We start from the raw sequence: 22,525 nt of genomic DNA, 5'->3' as shown, positions 1-22,525 counted from the left end.
AATGCTCCATACATATTGAAAAATCCATCCATTTTCTATACCCACTTACTCCAGTTAAGAATCACGGGGGGCTGGAGTCTATTCCAGTAGTCATACGGCATGAGGCAGGGTACACCCTGGACAAGACGCCAATCTGTCGCAGTCATATTGAAAAATACAAGGTCTGTTAGAAAAGTATCCGACCTTATTATTTTTTTAAAAAACCATATGGATTTGAATCACGTGTGATTACATCAGCCAAGCTTGAACCCTCGTGGGCATGCAAGAGTTTTTCACGCCTGTCGGTGACATCATTCGCCTGTGAGCACGCCTTGTGGAAGGAGTGGACCAGCCCCCTCGTCGGAATTCCTTTGTCTGAGAAGTTGCTGAGAGACTGGCGCTGTGCTTGATCAAAATTTTTTCAAAAACTGTGAGGCACATCCGAGTGGACACCATTCGAGAAATTCAGCTGGTTTTCTGTGAAAATTTTAACGGCTGATGAGAGATTTTGGATTGTTTCTATCGCAGTAAGGACTTCCCACGGAGCGAGTCGTCGCGCAGCGCTCCGAGGCGACGACGTCATCCTGTTTCAAGCTGACAACCTCCAAATTTAAGCCTCTGTGGACCCAGGACGTCGTGAGAGAACAGAGAACTTTCAGAAGAGGTCGGAATCAGCAGTTTATCTGGACATTCCACTGTTAAAGGAGATTTTTTAATGAAAGACGTGCGGACGGATTGGCGTGTCGGCTCGCAGCCGACGCGGCGCGCCCACCACAGGAAAAACACCTCCGTTGGAAGCCTTAGGAACAAGTTGGAACATGCCCTGCTGTTAAACAATTTCTCAGATACTCACTCAACTGAAAGCCACCAAAAGCCGCCTGGATTTTACAAATGGTTATCAACACGGAGGTGTTGTTCCTGTGGAGGGCGCGCTGCGCTGGCTGCGAGCCGACACGCCAATCTGTCCGCACGTCTTTCATTAAAAAAATCTCCTTTAACAGTGGAATGTCCGGATAAACTGCTGATTCCGACCTCTTCTGAAAGTTCTCTGTTCTCTCACGACATCCTGGGTCTACAGAGGCTTACATTTGGAGGTTTTCAGCTTGAAACAGGATGACGACGTGGCCTCGGAGCGCTGCGCGACGTCTCGCTCCGTGGGAAGTCCTTACAGCGATAGAAACAATCCAAAATCTCTCATCAGCCGTTGAAATTTTCACAGAAAACCAGCTGAATTTCTGGAATGGTGTCCGCTCGGATGTGCCTCACAGTTTTTGAAAAAATTTTGATCAAGCACAGCGCCAGTCTCTCAGCAACTTCTCAGACAATGAAAATCCGACGAGGGGGCTGGACCACTCCTTCCACAAGGCGTGCTCACAGGCGAATGACGTCACCGACAGGCGTGAAAAAACTCACGCATGCGCACGAGGGTTCAAGCTTGGCTGATGTAATCACACGTGATTCAAATCCATATAGTTTTTAAAAAAAATAAAACTGTCGGTTTCTTTTCTAATAGACCTCGTATATCATACTAGCGCATGCCTGTGGGTATCCATGCCAATGCTTGGTCTTGTTGGATTTGTGAGAATCTACTGAATCTACTGGTACCTTGTTTCCCATGTAACAATAAGAAATATACTCAAAACCTGGATTAATCTTTTTAGTCACATAGCTCTACTATTATTCTGAACACTACTGTAAGTAAGTCCAAAACATTCAGTCATTAATAATTCAAAACCTTTTTGGAATCTTTGAGATCAGATAAATAAAGTGGTGTAGTTTTAAATATGATTGGAGCATTTTTAAAATGTTGATCCTACGTAATCCTTCATTGACACCTACCTGGCCATAGCTACCACCCTGGGATGGCTAACATACTGTACATTTTTGTGTAGGCCATGGTATACTGAGGCTGGATTGTAAGTGTTGTTTAATCCCCTTAAATGGTAGATCAAAATTGGCTTTTGACTCATGGACTGTATGACCCTTCTGTGAGGGACTGTTGTTCCATCCCAACAACTAAAGCAAACAAGCAAGTCTGTTTAGATTAAATATGCACTTTAAGGCATACAGTAGTATCAATACGACTAAGTCCAATATCGCAGCAGCAGATTAACATGTATGACTCCAGTTCATCGCAAGTTACTTCCCCAGCTGTTTAAAGGAGAATGGAGATAATGGTGTCTCATCCAAGAAAACAGACAAGTGGCCCAACAGGGAATCAAACCCACATCTGCATATTGGTCACTCAACTCCTTATCCCGCTGAGCTAGCTGCTGAACGACTTACCTGTAAATGATGTCAAATCAATAACTGTAATGTAAAAAGAATCACTGAATATAAGTGGAACATTTTTGTCACCAATGATGTTACAGTCACATTAGCTTGTATAAAATATTCAAATCCATCTAATTACTGGTATTTGAGTTGTGCATTTATATGCCCACAGACAGACACACTCATTTACAAGGTAATGAACCTGCGAGCAGTGTGGTGGACTTATTAAATTTTCAACAAACTGCTTTCTCCCATTCTCTCTCTCTCTCTCTCTCTCTCTCTCTCTCTCTCTCTCTCTGTTTACTCTAACTTTACATGCTGGTGCAAATTTGCATATTTTGATTTACTTGCAGCAGGTAATACGTTTCTGGTTAAAAATGAGTGGACAGATGGTCAGTCAGTTAAAACGTGAGCAAGGTGTGAGGATGACTAAGAGCCGCAGTCAAGCATCTCACTGGGCAAACCTCAAACACCACAAGCACACACATATGCATATGTCCACGCACACGTGCTCACAGCACCGCGGGAGCAGGAAGAAGTTATGCACGCTTCACAAAACTGGCACAAATGTTCTCCAACCTTCTGCCTCCCTCATACAGTCCCTGTCTGCCTGCATCTTTGTCCTGAAACAGAAATAGCCAAATATTACTCTAAGGCTGGGAAAGTCCCACGAGTCAGTTTAACCACACAAACTCTGTCCTTTTCTTCTGCTGCGTCTTCCAGTTACCGCTTTTCAGATTTTCTGTTGCCAACCAATGCTGGTTTGCAGTTTGTGGATTTGACTGCCACTTTTATTTACTGTAACTTCAGAATGTCATCATGTGAAATAAAAGTGCTTTTCACACTTTGTGGCCTTACAGTGAATAAAACTACATTCCCACCTTTATGATATTCCACTGATAAATGGACAAGCAGGTGACAAAGACATAGTTTCAAGAAAAAAACAAATTTGTAGATTTAATATCAGTCATTTAGTGGTGCCGTATTATGTTTCCAGAGTTTCAGCAGAAAACGACCTCCAGCGCATGTAGATTCATGGGCCCAAAGTCAATTTTGACCTTATCGATACCACTGAAGGGGACTAAAAAACACTTACAAGCCAGCCTCAGTAGATCATGTCCTACACACACCCCAGGGTGGTAGATTTAGCCAGGTAGGGTTCAGTGAAGGTTTACATAGGAGTCACCATTTAAATATACTGCAATGATACTGAAAAGTACCACATTATTTCACTGATCATAAAGATTCCTAAAGTGTATAGTTTGCACTATGTATGCCTGAATGTTTTGGAGTTATGGGGCAAAAACTGCCTAAATGGTGAAAAAGGTCAGGGGTCAAAAGTTAAAACAGCTCCAATTTTTGTATTAAGTGATGCAAATTAATGGTTGCACAGACAGGGTTTTAAAAAGGACAGCTTGCACCATCTGTTATCCTTAGTTATCATGTTATGGTGTAACATAGGTCATATGTCAAAGAATCCAATGGGCATCAACCTCGGTGTACCATTACTTTGGATACCAAACATTCAACATGGTCCAAGCTATTCTGTTTATTAATCCTTTTTCTGGTAAATGGAATGTTTGATGGTAGGTGCTATGGTGTTAAAGCTTTTGAAAGTTCATTGAAATTCTAAGTTAAGAGTTTGTTTCTTAAGAAACAACATGAGACCGCCACAGTGGCTTAGTGGTTAGCACGGTTATTTAGGTTGGGTTTCGAAAACCGGTTCTTTTCAAGAATCGTTAAGAAATGATTCGATCCACCGACATCAATAGCTTTTTTGCTTAACAATTTCCGTATTGGTCCTTCAGAGTGGCCGTTGCTTTTGAGGGTGTTTTTCAGGAAAATTATCATTTATCTACGTTGATTACAGACCCTGCAGCGGGTCTGTAATCAACCACTTCTGCAGAGTGGCTCTGCTTGAAGCAACGAAGCAGTGCTCCGACCTGCCGCTTCGTTGGTTCTCTGCTTCGCAGCTTTTCAGAAGCGGCACGTTTGCTTCTTAACCCCTCTCAAAGCCATTTAAAGATCTCAATCATGAGTCACTTTTGTGCGAATTAAAGTCACTAACCGGGACTCTTGTCTTGTTGCGACCAAGAAACAAGTTTGTACAGCTCCAAACGCTCTGTGGCTCTCTGCAGAGTAAAGTTAGAGTCCAGTCAGAATTAATAACTTCAAAGCGAATCGGCATTTTAAATCAAATGACACCTCTTTCCAAACATTGTACAGACAACAAACTACAACAGACCAAAATGTTTTTTCTACCCAAAATGAGACGTCCTCCATTTTTTATGAATTACATCCTGACATGCAGCGCAGCCGGCCCATAAGAGCTCAGCGTCTATGGAGTTACATTTGTGTCATTAATATCTGAAAGGAAATGCTTTTGACAAAAACTACACATTTTGATTATTTCTATTTATGTCCAGAGATCAAGGATCCACCATGTAGAGTTTATTATGTCCAGAGATCAACGATCCAGTGACAATTTCATATTTATTTACTTTAAGACTCAATAAAATGTTGACATAGAAAACCTGTAAACCTTACTTTTAGTACACAGAAAGTTCACAGGAGGTATCGATAAGGGAATCGATAAAGAATCGTATCGATAAGTGGAATTGATAATGGCATTGATATCGATAAAATCTTATCAATACCCATCCCTATGGTTACCTGGGATTTATCAACAGCGGGTACTTAGTGATTTGCTTACAAACAGCATCTACTTAATAAATACTGATTTTTTTTTGTACTCGCACACATCCTAAATGGCGATGACTTGCCCACATTGTTTTGTATCTCACCTTGTGCAAAGAACATTCACTTACAGTGTCATGTTGTTTCTTAATTTAGACATCAAAATCACTTATGGGCATAATTTTAACAAGCTTTAACACAATAACCACAAAGACACAAAACATTCTAGTTACTAGAATATGTAGAAAGTTACTTATCATTAGAATGGTCCCAAAATCCTTTGAGTTCCTGTGGCATCACCACACTGTCGTCTTTATTAAAACATCTTTCCAAATGAAATTTAACAAGTTAAAATAATTTGGCCCATTCTTAATATAAAACTGCAGGAGGGAATGCATTTTCTTCATGCCATGTAGTAACAGACAAAGATCGGGGTGTTTTTTGATGGTAAAGGCCTTTATTTTTTATTTAAATACTGAAGTCAAAAGCTACTGTTTAGTTCATATAAGCATCTTTTGCCAGTTTTGACACCAATGAGACTACAAGTCTATCTCTAACTTGATATAATTACTAACTGCATACTTACTAATTTAAGGAAATAAAGAGTGCATGAAAATGGCAGCAATGTTTTCATGTTGCAGTTTCCCTCTTCTGCCACTACATGTACATCCTCACAGTCAGAGCTGTACCTATATTTACACACATTTCTAAATCCAAGTACAAGATAATAAACTCCATACTTTGCATAGAAATGCTCGTACACATGGTTTGGGTGACAAATTAGGGCCCTGGTGATCACCAAATGAACTTTGCATGATCGGGGTCCTGCACTTATCTTAGGGATTTGGTGCAGCTTTATGTCAGTAGAAGGTCTCTCCCGTCCTTGGACCAGGGTCTGCTGGTTATTCCAACAATGAAATTTAAAAGTGAAGGTGATTGCGCTTGACTTTGGAACTCTCCCCCGTGGATTTTAAGAACTCTGGACACTGTGGAGACTTTCAAAAAGCAGTGAAAAATCATCTTGTTTACACTTGCCTTTGTGTAATTTATTTTATTTTACTTTACTGACTTTTTATTGTTTGATTATGCATGTTTATATGTATTTTGTTTATTTTTACTTTTTTGTGAAGCACAATGTGACATCTGTTCTTGAAAGGTGCTCTATAAATAAATTCCTTCCTTACTACCTGTAACAACAAGTTAAAGCAGAGTCCAATATTCCGGTAAGGAGTCCAATATTTCTGTATGTTGGACGACTTGCCATCCATCAATTGTTATGTTCTCCACCCCCCTCCCAAATTAAGCAAACAACAAAGAGTCAAGTAAATTAGATCAATTTATTTTGTTGTGAACAGCATATGTCCAGTGAGAGTTTGTTGATTCAGCTCCAATTGCTGTGACCGACGATTTTGATGCGATGAATGCTTCTAAAACGTCAGTAGTGTGCTTGTCTACCTTCTTAGTGTTTTTGGCATCTTTGGAGTTCAATATTTCCACCAGTTCCTTGTCTGTGAACTCAGCAAACCTCGCTAGCAGACGATTTTCTGCTGTTGTTGACATGTTTGTTGCCATTTTTTCAACCAGCGTCTGTCAGCTACTTCCTGACCATCGTATGCCGCGCTCTGATTGGCTAGCTGTTGGCAGTAAGCTCTAACACTATTGGTCAGTGGGGACCGATCCAATATAACTTTTGGTCCTAGCCTTTTTGGTTCCTTTTGGATCCAACATAACTTTCTGGCGCCAAGCATGCCAACATACAAGTAAATGATGGACAGAAAGGCTAATCTGTGATTGGCTATTGCAATCTGAGTGGAGAACAGAAAAAACTATGCCAACCAGGCCGTAAAATGAAGGCAATCTAAAAACTATGAATCAGTAAATACCAATATATACATACATACACAAATTTAAAAAAAAAGAATGAATAAATAAGTACCTACCTGCTCTAAAATGTTCTTGTGCAATATTTATATAGAATATACTAATGCTTGTTCATCACCAATATGATATAGTCAGGTGGCTTAGCAACCAAATTTGGAAGGATAGTGCAAAAGTGGATAAAAGCACAAAATTTGGCACGAGGCTTCTCTGAGATGTACTAAATGAATTTAGAAGGGGAGCCATCCTGGAGCTGACCTCTAATGAGCTACAGGGGTCAATAAAGAATTACACAGGGATCAAAATTTTAAAATGCTCCAATCATGTTGAAAAATATACCACATTATTTGTCTGATCATAATTGATCTGATCATTGATCTGATCATGATCATGATCACAATTCCAAAAAGGTATAGTTTGGACTATCTATGACTGAATGTTCTGGAGTTATGAGGTAAAAACAGTAAAAATGGTGACAAAGGTCAGTTTCAGTTTGTACAGGGGTCAAAACTTAAAGTTGCTCCAATTTTGGTAAAAAAAAATGATGCAAATTATTGGTTGAGATAATAGCATTTTAAAAAGGAACAGTTTGCACAATCTGTCATGCTTAGTTATCATGTTACAGGGTATAGAATGTATAGAAGGGTATATGAGGTCTGTCCAAAAAGTAACAGACCTTTTTATTTTTTTCAAAAACTATATCAGAATCAGAATCAGAAGAAGTTTATTGCCATTGCCAGTGAACAGGATTCACAGACTAGGAATTTGCTTCAGTACAATGGTGCAACATTAAGAAGAGATAAAATGCTAAGATAAAATATAACATATGTGTCAAAATAAGATAAAATATAAGATAAAAAAAGAAATATGAAATATGAAAGGCTGTGTGCAACAGAAAAACAGAGAAACAGAAAAAAACTGCAGTGGGAGGAGTGCAATTAAAAACCCAAAGTACACTGTCTAAAGTGACCCGTGATAAAATGATAAAGTGACAGAGTTAAGCTTAAGGTGACTGAGTTATGAGGAGTTCATGAGTCTAACGGCAGAGGGGAAGAAACTGTTCTTATGGTGGGAGGTTCTGGTCCGGATGGACCGTAGCCTCCTGCCCGAGGGGAGTGGTTTGAATAGACCGTGTGCAGGGTGAGAAGGGTCAGCTGTGATCCGACCTGCTCGGCACAGAGTCCTGGAGACGTGCAGGTCGTGGAGAGATGGAAGGCTACAGCCGATCACCTTCTCAGCAGAGGCCACAATGCGCTGCAGTCTGTGTCTGTCCCTGGCTGTGGCCCCGGCGTACCACACCGTGATGGAGGAGCAGAGGATGGACTCGATGATGGCCGTGTAGAACTGCACCATCAGCTGGACAGGCAGCTTGGCCTTCTTCAGCTGCCGCAGGAAGTACATCCTCTGCTGGGCCTTCTTGATGAGGGAGCTGATGGCTGACTCCCACTTGAGGTCCTCGGTGATGGTGGTGCCGAGGAAGCGGTGACAAATCACAGTGGTGATGGGGCTGTTGGTGAGGGCGAGGGAGGGTGGGGGGGCTGTGGCTTTCCTGAAGTCCACGATCATCTCCACTGTTTTCTGGGCGTTGAGCTCCAAGTTGTTGCTGCTGCACCAGGTCACCAGCCGGTCCACCTCCCTCCTGTAGGCAGACTCATTCCCATCCGAAATGAGTCCGATGAGGGTGGTGTCGTCCGCAAACTTGATGAGCTTTATGGAGTCGTGGCTGGAGGTGCAGCAGTTAGTGTAGAGGGAGAAGAGCAGAGGGGAAAGTACACAGCCCTGTGGAGATCCTGTGCTGAGAACCCGAGTGTTCGAGACATTTTTTCGCAGCCTCACACACTGACTCCGGTCCGTCAGGAAGTCTGAGATCCACCTACAGGTGGAGTTGGGCACGTGGAGCAGAGAAAGCTTGTCCTGGAGCAAAGCTGGAAGGATGGTGTTGAATGCAGAGCTGAAGTCCACAAACAGGATCCTAGCGTAGGTTCCTGGGGAGTCCAGGTGCTGCAGGATGGAGCACCTGGAGCACCAAAAAAAAAAACACGTCCGTGTTGGAAACCATTCAGAATATTCAGACGGCTTTCGATGGCTTTTCAGTGTATCCGAGAAATTGTGTAACAGCTGGACATGCCACAACATGTCCTGTGAGACTTCCAAGACGGAGGTGTGTTTTTTGTTGTGCGCAATGAGCGGCTCCGTGCCGACGCGCGAAATCCTCCGCACGTCTTTCATTACAAAATCTTCTGTAACAGTGGAATGTGCCGCAAACGTGCTATGTCCAGCTCTCTTGCCATTTCTGTGGTAGTCACACAATGTCCCGGATCAACACAGCGTTCAGTTTAGAAATGATCTGGTCGTTCCAGCCTGTCGATGGCCGCTCGGTGCGCGACGCGCCCTCCACCGCTGTGGGCCATCTTTAAAAAGGTTTTAACACTCCTTAATCCGTGTCACGCCGACAGAATCTTCACCGAAATTCATCTGAATCTTTCGAATGGTTTCCAACTGGCTGTCTCTAAGAGTTTCTGAAAAAAAATTAATGGAGCAAAGCGGCAGTCTCTTAGCCATTTCACTGACAATAAAAATCTGACGGGGGGGTGGACCAGTGCTCACTCAAAGCCTGCCCACAGGCAAATGACGCAACCGACAGGCGTGAAAAAACTCACGCATGCGCACGAAGGTTCAAGCTTGGCTGATGCAATCACACGTGATTCAAATCCATATAGTTTTTGAAAAAAATAAAAAGGTCCGTTACTTCTTGGACAGACCACGTAGAAATCACATGTCATAGAATCCAATGGACATCGAACTTGTTTGAACTTTACTTTGGAGACCAAGCATTCAGCACAGTCAAAACTATTCCATTTTTTAATCCTTTTATTTCAACCAATAATTTGCATCACTTTTTTATCAAAATTGGAGTAATTTAACTTTTGACCCCTGTACAAACTGAAACTGATGTTTGTCACCATTTTAGTTGTCTTTACCCCCATAACTCCAGAACATTCAGTCATAGATAGTCCAAACCCTTCTAAATTCATTTAGTACATCTCAGAGAAGCCTCATGCCAAATTTTATGCTTTTATCTGGATTTGCACTAAATTTCAGCTAAGCCACCTTACTAATAGCAGCTCGAACAAAACAGTTTTGTTTTTTTTGTAGTGGTTAGTTTTACATCTTGGGACTAAAAACCTCTGTCCAAAGGTAAGAAGCTGAAACTCAATGTGCAAAGAGTGCAGTTTGTTATTTAAAGTGGCACTGGATATCCACCGTAACTGTGTCATATACAGGGATGCCATGATCAGCTGGCGTTTACTTTCTGGTCATACAACTAGTCCTCCATAGGGGTTCTCTACACTCCTGATCTCTGATGGGATGGGATTCAAAAACCAGTTCCAGTTTGGAATTGGTTCCAAGTGTTGTGTGTTGGGGGTTTGGCTGGACATTTTGGTGTTGTTTTCTTTTCTTTGCTCTCCAGGTGGTATGCAAACTGGGTTTTTGTCTGTGGAGAAGGTGCTGGCCGAAGAGTCCTTCACCCTCATCAGCATGATTTGCAGCACCTGTGGATGATGCTCACGTGCAAACTTAAAGACTTTCAGCTGAAGCAGATAATGAGACGGCGTTCTGCATTTAAGCCATGAGTGATTCGAGCAGAATTGCCGGGAACCCGACCTTGGGACGTTCGTTTGTGAGACGCTGAGGGCCGCGCCTGGGTTTGACACATCGTGCCTGTGAAGGAGGACGGGTGAGGGACACATGCTGTCAGCACACATCAGAGGTGATGATTGTCTGAATAAGTGTTAACAGTAATTTGGTATTTTGTTACGCAGTATATTTGAACATTGATGAGAATTGTGCAGCTCGCTTCTCACTGCCGTGGCGTACGGAATGATGATCCTCCACCTGTTGTGAGAAGCTGCTCATTTACATAAAGCTTAAATTCAGACCTGAATGTGTTGCTGATAGTGTGTGCCTTTGAAGGATATTTGTTGTAGCTGTTGACTTACCTCACCTTTTCCATCCTTCACAGAGTCAGTTTGTCGTATCCACCTGGGGGGTGTTCGGCAGTGAGTCTGGGTCCAGAAGCGCCGAGCTTTGATCCATTTGGGCGCTGGAGAGCGCGCCGTCCTTCACCTTGCCAGACAACCACACATTTATGTTGTACACCAATTATTGCACAGGAGAAAAATAAAACTGTTTTGTTTTTGGAACCGCTTTCTGGTTATTTAGCGCCGGGTTCAGTCAGACGCTGGTCCGCTCCTCAACCCGCGTCTGCACATAACAGTAGTTCCCAGCCATTTTAAAATGGACCCAGCGGCAGAAGCGGTTCCTTTTGCTGAAAGAGTTCAAGAATACTTGGAGAAGATATGGGAGCAATTACGGCCTCTCGCAAATCAAATTAAACAAACAGATGCTCGCATTGCGGAGCTTGCAGTTCTGCTTCCTGCTGCTCCAGCTGCGGCACTATCGATACCGGTGCAGATAACTCCGTCACCCAAGGGGAGGCGGAGTGTGGCGGATTATTCCGTGGATTTCCGAATTTTTTCTGCTCAGTCCGGTTGGAATGCCGCAGCTTTTGAGAGGAGTGTTTGTGGATGGTTTGAACGATTTATTAAAAGATGAGCTAGCAGTCTGTGACGAACCAAAAGATTTAGATGAGCTAATATCTTTGGCTATTCGTCTAGATGATCGGATAAAGGAGCGTGGACGCGAGAGAGGGCGGACATCAGAGCGGGTCTTTTCGTCTCGGGGCTTTCCCCGACACAGATCAGGGCTGCCTCTTCTTCGCCCCACTGAGACTCCTCCGACGGGACCTCTGGCTCCTCTTGCGGATGAGCCATGCAGCTCGGATGAGCTGAAGCCGCCATATTGCCCCGGTCACATAAGCGTCAAGAAAGATAACAATGACGTATCTCCAGGTGTTCTTAGACAGGCATAATAATGGACACAAAAAAAAAAAAAAAAAGGGGCAGATCTTTGGTTGTTTAGTTATTAGGGCTGTTTTTGTTTTCTTGTAAGGGGTTATAACTTGTTTGGGGATTTAGAGGCAGTTCTGGTGGAGTGAACGACTGGCGGTTCGGAGCTCGGCTGGACTCAGGTAATCATTATTTGAATTTAGGTAATTTTTGTTTGAGGATTGGGTCGTTTTGTTTTGTTGTTTTTATTTCCCTGTTTCCCTAACCCCAACCTCACATTCTCTAAGACCGTTTGTCTTTTGGGTTGTGGGGTGGTGCAGGTTGGTTACGCCGAGTGTTTCTCAGAAAACCTCTGCACCTGGGGGGGGGGGGGGTTGTCAGGAGCGTTTTTTTGGGTTTGGTTGATGCCCGGTTCCACTCCAGCCCCGGTGGGCCTTTGACCGTTCGTCATTGGTGTTACCGGGGTGTGGTGCAGCGGGAACGTACCTCAGTCGGAGTGGTGGGCCGATCTGTGCCGTTCACCATTTCAGTAGTTCCACCCCTCCCGATGGGCTGGTGATATGGTCGGTTTGAGGCACTGGACGTCTTTACGGTTTTCCGCTGCGCTTAGGGGATGGGACTGGGTTAGTTTTTCCTGTTTCCTTCCCCAGCTTGGTAGTTTTGTGCCGTTCGCCAAAATTGAGCCGACGATAGGCTCTGGGAGTGATCTAGGGTCTTTCGGGGTGCTGGGGGAGGTAACAGGGTTTGCCGGTTGTTTTATTTGCCCCCGGGGTGGTTTAATGAAGTCCGCCGGGGGTTGGATTTTTGTGTTTCTTATGTTTCCTTCCAGGTTCCACCTCCAGGGTTGATGGGACAGTCCTCTGGGGGGGAATTGGCTTGTGGGGCCGACTAGCCAAGTGTGGCCGGGTCTGGGGTTCCTGGGTTGTGGGGAGGGTGCCTCCTGGGGTTGATGGTACGGTCCTCTGGGGGGCGCTGTTGCTCCATGTGTACCTGGGGACCTCTGTGGGATTCCGGCTTTGGCTGTGTCTCCTGGAACTGGCGGTAAAGGTCTTCTGGGGGGTGTTGGGCTCTGCAAGTCGTTCTGGGGGGGTTGTTTGTTATTTTTTTTTGTCTGTGGAGAAGGTGCTGGCAGAAGAGTCCTTCACCCTCATCAGCATGATTTGCAGCACCTGTGGATGATGCTCACGTGCAAACTTAAAGACTTTCAGCTGAAGCAGATAATGAGATGGCGTTCTGCATTTAAGCCATGAGTGATTCGAGCAGAATTGCCGGGAACCCGACCTTGTGACGTTCGTTTGTGAGACGCTGAGGACCGCGCTTGGGTTTGACACATCGTGCCTGTGAAGGAGGACGGGTGAGGGACACATGCTGTCAGCACACATCAGAGGTGATGATTGTCTGAATAAGCGTTAACAGTAATTTGGTATTTTGTTACGCAGTATATTTGAACATTGATGAGAATTGTGCAGCTCGCTTCTCACTGCCGTGGCGTACGGAATGATGATCCTCCACCTGTTGTGAGAAGCTGCTCATTTACATAAAGCTTAAATTCAGACCTGAATGTGTTGCTGATAGTGTGTGCCTTTGAAGGATATTTGTTGTAGCTGTTGACTTACCTCACCTTTTCCATCCTTCACAGAGTCAGTTTGTCGTATCCACCTGGGGGGTGTTCGGCGGTGAGTCTGGGTCCAGAAGCGCCGAGCTTTGATCCATTTGGGCACTGGAGAGTGCGCCGTCCTTCACCTCGCCAGACAACCACACATTTATGTTGTACACCAATTATTGCACAGGAGAAAAATAAAACTGTTTTGTTTTTGGAACCGCTTTCTTTTAGCGCCGGGTTCAGTCAGACGCTGGTCCGCTCCTCAACCCGCGTCTGCACATAACACCAAGATTTTCAATATATCTAAATCTTATGAGTCGGATCTTATCAATTCTTCTTATCTATGCTGGCATGTTTTTCCTGAGGGTTCCACACTCCAAGCACATGCATCATGATGTCAGATGTAACTTCATGATGGCAAACTCTGCATCTAGCAATCAGGAACACAGCTGCATCGACGCTGAAAACCTCTGTAGATCTTCACTTTTTCCACACAGAAAACTGATCAGGAATATGGGATTTGAAAAAGAATTGGACCAACAGGCAGAATTGATAATGCCATCAGTTTCATAAAATCTTATCAATTTCTATCCTTACTGATCTCTAGGTCTGTATCTGGTGGTCTGTAGATTTATAAATTCATTTTGTGTGTTCCCTGGGGTCTTCAATTTATCTGGGGTGATGTTACACACCAAAAACAAGACATTGCATCCTAATATATCTGAACTCAAACAATGCTAATATATCTGAACTCAAACAATGTACAGGATGAGAAAAATTCTTCTCTGGAGACATTGTCTTAGACCTCCTGGGAGTTCTCTAGACTCACCAGTGCATTCTGTGTCAACCCTGGGGTCTCCTCCTTCTTGGACATTCCTAAAACGTTTCCAGATTAAGATGTCCAGGTAGCATCCAAAGCAAATCAGTGGCCCCCCAGGGGCACCAGACCTCTTCAGGGGAGCGCGAGGGATGGGTATTATGAACCAGTTCTTTTCGAGAATCATTAAGAAATTATTTGATCCACTGACATCAATAGCCTTTTTGCTTAATGATTCCCTTATCAGTCCTTCAGAGCGGCCGCTGTTTTTGAGGGTGTTAATTGGTAAAATGATCACTTCTTTACGTTGATTACAGACCCTGCAGCGGGTCCGTAATCAACTGCTTCTGTAACGGTTCTGCTTTGAAGCATGAAACAACAAAGTTAGTTAGTTCATTAGTTAGTCGTTAGTTCATTGCTTCGCTGCTTTTCAGAAGTGGCAAGTCTGCTTCTTAACCCCTCTCAAAGCCATTTAAAAATGTCAATCGTGAGTCACTTTTGTGTGGATTGAAGTTACTAACTGGGACTCTTGTTGCGAGCAAGAAACGAGACTCATCCTTCATTCCGTTTGCACAGCTCCAAACGCTAGACATGTTAAGTGTCCAGACGGAATTAATAACTTCAAAGCGAATCACTGTTTAAATCAAATGACACCTCTTTCCAAACGTTGCAATACAGACAAGAGACTAAAACTATTTTTTTCCTCCCAAAATGAGACATCCTGCATTCTTTATGAATTACATTGATGTTGACTTGCAGCACAGAGCTGCTCGATGCCTGCTGCAAGAGCTCACTCAGGTCAGAGGTATGGAGTTAGATTTGTGCCATTAATGTCTGAAAGGAAATACTTTTCACAAAAACTACAGATTTTGTTTATTTCTATTTATGTCCAGAGATCAAGGATCCAGTGACCAATTTCATATTTATTTACTGACTCAATAAAATGTTATTGACATAGAAAACTTGTAAAGCCTACATTTAGTACAGAAAATTCACAGATCACATATCGATAAAATCTTATCAATACCCATCCCTTAATATTTATGTTAAAATGTGTTAGCTATGCCAAAAACGTTTAAAAACACACAGAGATGTTTAAAAAAATGATGTTTAAAATATGACAACGGATAAAATAGACAAATAGAAAGTTCTTTTAAAACACGTTTAAAATGTTTGAAAACGGTGTAAAATGTGTGAAAATAGATGTAAAACAGAATACAATGATTTGCAAATCCTCTTCAACCTATTTTCAATTGAATACACCACAAAGACAAGATTTTTAATGTTCAAACTGATAAACTTTATTGTTTTTGTGCAAATATTTGCTCATTTTGAAATGGATGCCTGCAACACGTTTCAAAAAAACTGGGATGTAACACAGTGGTATGTTTACCACTGTGTTACATCACCTTTCCTTCTAACAACACTCAATAAGCGTTTGGGAACTGAGGACACTAACTGTTGAAGCTTTGTAGGTGGAATTCTTTCCCATTCTTGCTTGATGTACGACTTCAGTTGTTCAACAGTCCAGGGTCTCCATTGTCATATTTTGTGCTTCATAATGCGCCACACATTTTAAATGGGCGACGGGTCTGGACTGCAGGCAGGCCAGTCTGGTACCCACGCTCTTACTATGAAGGCACGCTGTTGTAACACGTGCAGAAAGTGCCTTGGCATTGTTTTGCTGAAATAAGCAGGGACGTCCGTGAAAAAGACATTGCTTGGATGGCAGCATGTGTTGCTCCAAAACCTGGATGTATCTTTCAGCATTGATGGTGACATCACAGATGTGTAAGTTGCCCATGCCATGGGCACTAACACACCCCCCATACCATCACAGATGCTGGCTTTTGAACTTTGTGCTGGTAACAATCTGGATGGTCTTTTTCCTTTTTTGTCTGGAGGACACGTCCATGATTTCCAAAAACAATCTGAAATGTGGACTCATCAGACCACAACACACTTTTCCACTTTGCATCTGTCCATTTCAAATGAGCTCAGGCCAAGAGAAGGTGGCAGCGTTTCTGGATGTTGTTGATGTATGGCTTTTGCTTTGCATGGTAGAGTTTTAACTTGCACTTGTAGATGTAGTGACGAACTGTTTTAACTGACAATGGTTTTCTGAAGTGTTCCGGGGCCCACGTGGTAAGATCCTTTACACAATGATGTCGGTATTTAATGCAGTGCCATCTGAGGGATCAAAGGTCACAGGCATTCAGTGTTGGTTTTCAACCTTGCCGCTTACGTGTAGAAAGTTCTTCAGATTCACTGAATCTTCTGATTATATTATGGACTGTAGATGATGGAATTCTTAAATTCCTTGCAATTGAATGTAGAGAAACATTGTTCTTAAACTGTTGGACTATTTTTTCATGCAGTTGTTCACAAAGTGGTGATCCTCGCCCCATCTTTGCTTGTGAATGGCTGAGCCTTTCGGGGATGCTCCTTTTATACCCAGTCACCTGTGAAATGTTCCAAACAGGTGTTATTTGAGCATTCATCAACTTTCCCAGTCTTTTGTCCCAACTTTTTTGAAATGTGTTGCAGGCATCCATTTCAAAATGAGCAAATATTTGCACAAAAACAATAAAGTTTATCAGTTTGAACATCAAATATCTTGTCTTTGTGGTGTATTCAATTGAATATAGGTTGAAGAGGATTTGCAAATCATTGTATTCTGTTTTTATTTACATTTTACCCAATGTCCCAACTTCATTGGAATTGGGGTTGTAAAAGTATAAAATGAAACATACGAAGAATGTGGAGTCTTCCAGACCATGAGTTCTCACCTCAAACAATGGAAAGTGAAAGGATGAATGGATTCAATAATGCGCCAGAAGAGATTAAAGCAACCACTTGAAAGAAAAGTAAGTCCCTTCGGGGCTTCTCCCTTGTTTTAATTTGGGGTCACCACAGCAGATCCAAGATGGAGCTGCATGTTGATTTGCCACAAGTTATACACTGGATGCCTTTCCTGACACAACTCTACATTACATGGAGAAATGTGGCAGGGGTGGGATTTGAACCGGGAACCTTCCACACTGAAACCCCACACACTAACCACTTGGCCACCACTGCTACTATTTGAAAAAAAGAAAGGTTACCAAATGAAAACCCGACCCATGACAACAGAACAGCCACAAATTGAAGTACCACAAAATCTGGGGTACTTCCAGGCCCGGCGCCAGAAAAAAAATATTAAGGGGGCGATGAGTTTATCACAGGGGGCGGGGTCCCCCCCCCCCAAAAAAAGTGCGCACCGGAGGGGACGTGCCTCTGAGCGTGCGTAATGAATTGGGTGCGCTCCTAGAAAGCTTGTGTAAGAGACTGACTGAGTAAGAGTAAAGAGTGATGACAGTATTTTTTAATTATTATTTGAACGTATAGACTCTCGGTCAAGTGATCTCCTGCATACCACAAAACCAAACCAACAACTAATCTGAGAAACGACACGAGACAGTAGATTAACCCCACATACAGCCCTCCATCACAAGCGCAAACACAGCGCAATTGGGCATGACAGTCACACAACGGGTCAAAGATAAACCTTTCATGTAGATATATTTACAACAATACATAACTTTAATATCTGTCATTGCGGGCGACTGGCCATGAACGGAGGGACTAAGAAAATGCATACCGCATGACAGCAGCATGTTATTTGCATTATTATCACTTTTTACTGAGATACACAACACGTAACGTGTACATAAAAAGTTGGCTCACTTAACTTTTGTCGTGTCGGCTAGCTGGTGCGCGCTGCTCTCCAATTTAGCCAGCGCGTCCTCATCAAGCTGGCTGCTTTAGCTGCTGTTCATTGTCGTACTATCCATGAGAAAATCATCCAGAATATCCATATTGGGACCAAAACACACTTCTCGCATTTTCATCTTTTCCTCTGCGGGCAGTTTTTTTTCCCCCCTCTGCGGACAGTTCTTGGGCTGCGCGCTATGACGTCATTTGTTTACGCATAGCGGGTGGGTATAGCCAGGTACCGTCGACGTAAATCTACGATACCGGCCCAGCAACGCCCTGGTAAAGTGATAATAATATTGAATAACTAATATTTTGCTATATTTTCCAGTATTTGTTTTTCTTTCTTTTTTATTTTTTTTATAACTCTCACATCCGAGGGGGCAGGATTGATGGCGTGAGGGGGCGTCGCCCCCAAACGCCCCCACGTGGCGCCGGGTCCGGGTACTTCATCCCATACTCCAAAGCACAGGCTGTTTTGACTTTATGTGGGTCAAGAATAACATCTCTTTAACCAGTCCAATGTTTTCCAGGGCTGGAATCACCACAGAATTGATTAAGCAGAGTTGGAGTGCTGCTACACAGAGAGGTGAGTGATCTGGGTCTAAATATCCCTGAGAGAATCTTTTAATCCAGAATGCAGAGCTACAACTGCACTGCACTGCACGTATTATTGATCCACTCACCTTGAGTATCAAACAGGAACTAAGTGACACAAATCTTATTACTTGTTGTCATGGAAATAGATGCTGAAGAGGATTAGCAGCACAGTAATAACAGCTGAATGGAATGTGGCTCTTCTGTTATGATTTGATCTGTGGACTACAATCTGACAGGATGTACTATGTATTATGGTTGAACACTAACACAGTGCGATCGTTCGCCTCATATTCAGCGGGGAAAGAAGCACTACTCTTACTCAGAATCAACTGACTATTTTGACTGTCTGTGAATGCATTAAGTAACTAAATTTACTAAATACGGACGGCACATTGGTTTTGTGGTTAGCACTGTTGCCTCACAGTGAGAAAGTGCTGGGTTCAAATCCGACCTGGTCCATTCTGTGTGGAGTTTGCTTGTTCTTCCTTTAATCCTTTAGGCCTTTAATCCTCTATTGCTCCCGATGTGTATTGAGCGCCTTGTATGGCAGCACCCTGACATCGGGGTGAATGTGAGGCATAATTGTAAAGTGCTTTGAGCGTCTGATGCAGATGGAAAAGCGCTATATAAATGCAGTCCATTTACCATTCTTCCTGTAGTCATGTGGTTTCCCTCCAGATGCTCTGAGTTCTTCTAACTTCCAACGACACGCAGGTTAGGTGAATTGGTGACTCTACACTGAGCGTGTGTGTGTGTTTGTTTGTCTGTCTGTGACCCTGCGACAGCCTGTCCAGGGTGTACACCGCCTCTCACCCAGTGACCGCTAGGATAGGCTCCAGCTCCCTTGTGACCTTTTAATGGAATAAGTGGGTACAGAAAATGAATGAAATTGAAAACATCATCACTGACGTCAAATAGAACATTTTGAGGTGCCAACTATAAATCATCCTGCAATGTAATTATTCACATTTTTCCCCGATTTAACTGTATTATGAAACAATGGCTACAATCAAGGCTAGATTTTTTTCAGCACTGTAAATTCCTTCATTTTGCTTCTCATTATGGAGGACAATTCAAACAAAAATCATCTGGTTCAAATTCATAGCTTAAACACATGGATCAGTGCTATTATAGAGGTGGTGTTCATTTTAAAACTTATTAGTTTTTTTTATCTTCAAAAAAAAAACCTGCTTCCTTCCTGCGTTATATATTTTTTTTAGAGAGGTGGCATCACCTAAAACTCAACCCAGAGTGGACTAATCATTCCCAGACCGGCAAAATGCAACCATTTGGAGGCAGCCTGGAGCCCTGCATTTACAGCTGGATGGCCTGGGACAAGGCATATAAAGTCTCTTTTCCAAGGACACAGACAGGTCACATGACTAGGAAGCAAACCCCGGTGCACTTATTGTTACGCCAAGTCCTTACCTCACTGAGCTACCTGCTCTGTGTGTGTTATCATTTCAGCTGCTCCTGTTTTGGGTCGGGCTCCGATACAGCCAGAGCCGCATTGGTATTTGCACAAGTTTTACGCTGGATGCCCTTCCTGGTGCAACTCCAGTTTTACCTGGAGAAACACACAGCCGCTGGCGTTCCGAAGAGGTCTCCCATCCATGTACTAACCAGATGCCGCACTGCTTAGCTTCTGAGATGTGACGGGATCAGTCTCACACAGAGCAGACTGACTTACTGAGCTATCTGCTCTACTTCACATTAAAACAATTCATTAAAAATTTACTTTCCTGTGACCCAAAATTTTCATGATGTGATATGAAAATGGGTCAAGTGCAATTTCACCTGACAGAGTGAATACCAGTGTCGCCGACCAAATGGTCCCCCCTAAAAATTGGTCCGCCCTGCCTTCACTGAGCATTCGTTAGTTTTGTGCGTCAGCTGTGGTTCACCGATTATCACCTCGTTTCTCACGAGGTGATAATCTCTTGCGACTCACCTGGTACAAAAAAAATGTTTTTTGTCTATAAAGTTTCCTTCTCCACGACAACTGTATTGGGGTTGAACTTTTTTCTAACTTCTTACTTTAAAACATTTAAAACCATAAAGTTCAGATGGAATAATATGGCTTGTAATGTGGTGAAACATTCTGACAGATCATTTAAGATGTCTCTGGTGCAATATTTTCTATGAATGAAATTCTCATGGTATTTAATGTCGCTAATGGAGCTATCACTTTTTGCAGCTATTGGTAGCCTAATTCGTTAAGCCCTGTTAATGCACGATTATTGAAAAAATAAACAGCTTATAACTTTTAATGTCCACAACAAAGCAAATCCTGAGGAAAATCACCACCGTCCCCAAAAATGTGATTTAATTAACACCTGAACTGAGGTTAGCCTGTTAGCTTAACTGTTTCAGACTTGAAGAGAGAGATGTGTTCAGGCATCTTTTGTCACACACTGACCCAGTCACGCTCCACCCCTTTATTCATTATTGAGTTCACTGGACTGCTGCTGCCAACAAGGCGACACCCAAATATTGGCTTTATATCGGTTATTCCAGATCTGTATAGAAAAATTATGGGTGACATCATGCAGGCTTTGTACAGTATATACACACACTCTATGGTCCAAAGGTTACTCCTGCCTATCACCTAACATACACTGAGATAAACTCAAACCTTCCCAACCTTTAATGGGATCAGATGATAGGACTTTAATGGACATTCAACACATAATGAACATTGTGGACATAATTCACCATACCAAGTGTTGCCACCTGTGGTTAGAGTGCGTTCCCTGTTTTGCATGTAATAACATTCTGAGATGTGCGAAATGCATATCAAAATGTCTCGGCCCCTTTGATGTTTTCCCGCCAGGACCCCTGTGTGGGTAATGGCCAATGTTTGTTCCTGTTATCCATGTGACAAAACGCTGACATGTATGAAGCGCATACCAAAGTGTCTCGGCCCTGTTGATGTTTTCCCGACAGGACCTCTGTGTGGTTAATGGGCGAGGCTGAGATGTTCTATAAAGTCTTTGTGTTGTGTGAACTAAGGAGAAATAAATGGCATGCCGGTGCATTGTGAAAATGGGAAATTGTTGCTCCTTCTTTAATCCATCGCAATTTCCACAGGACAATCATTCATTACAGCCACAAATCACATTACATTCATTACAGATCACAAATTCAGTGTAAAGGTCTAATTTTCTCTCTCTCTGTCTCCACACACACACACACATACATACATATATCGAGTGTCCCAAAAAAATATGCAACATTTTATCAGCAAAGAAAATGGTCAAAGCATATGTCTAGGAAATAAATTTATGGCTGGATAGAAAGCTGAAAGGTTGAAGTTTTTCATACCAATGTCAATATTGGCCCTGCATTTTGTCAGTCTAGCATAAAGTTGCTGCACCTGTTTGACACTCTTGGTCTGGTGCCAAAACTCAACAATTTTTGTTCGCTGTAATATTGTTAATCTTGGCATTTTCCTGAGTCTTGCTTGGCATCAACATGAACTTCAGGGTCTCTGCAAGTAAAAAAGAAACATATGAGGGCTGTCAATAAAGTATAGGTCCTTTTTATTTTTTTCAAAAACTATATGGATTTCATTCATATGTTTTTACGTCAGACATGCTTGAACCCTCGTGCGCATGCGTGAGTTTTTCCACGCCTGTCGGTGACGTTATTTGCCTGTGAGCACTCCTTGTGGGAGGAGTCGTCCAGCCCCTCGTCGGAATTCCTTTGTCTGAGAAGTTGCTGAGAGACTGGCGCTTTGTTTGATCAAAATTTTTTCTAAACCTGTGAGGCACATCGAAGTGGACACGGTTCGAAAAATTAAGCTGGTTTTCGGTGAAAATTTTAACGGCTGATGAGAGATTTTGAGGTGATACTGTCGCTTTAAGGACTTCCCACGGTGCGAGACGTCGCGCAGCAGTCCCAGGCGCCGTCGTCATTTCAGGCTCTATTGATCCAGGACGTCGTGAGAGAACAGAGAAGTTTCAGAAGAAGTCGGTTTCAGCATTTTATCTGGATATTCCACTGTTAAAGGAG

General features: G+C 42.9%; 1 protein-coding gene and 1 long non-coding RNA gene across 3 annotated transcripts in view; one reads left to right on the top strand and one right to left on the bottom strand.

Moving 5' to 3' along the window:
* The window catches only part of si:ch73-374l24.1 (protein kinase C alpha type), a 520,295-nt gene that overhangs the window by 443,886 nt on the left and 53,884 nt on the right, over positions 1-22,525 (bottom strand). The window lies entirely within an intron of this gene.
* On the top strand, positions 1,713-21,357 carry LOC117527363. Its single transcript, XR_004565508.1, has 3 exons — positions 1,713-1,785; positions 2,404-2,405; positions 21,345-21,357. It is a non-coding gene; the product is annotated as an uncharacterized LOC117527363 (long non-coding RNA).

Source organism: Thalassophryne amazonica, chromosome 16 (genome assembly GCF_902500255.1).
Source record: "Thalassophryne amazonica chromosome 16, fThaAma1.1, whole genome shotgun sequence".
Lineage (NCBI taxonomy): Eukaryota > Metazoa > Chordata > Actinopteri > Batrachoidiformes > Batrachoididae > Thalassophryne > Thalassophryne amazonica.
This window is presented reverse-complemented; position numbering and strand designations above follow the sequence as displayed.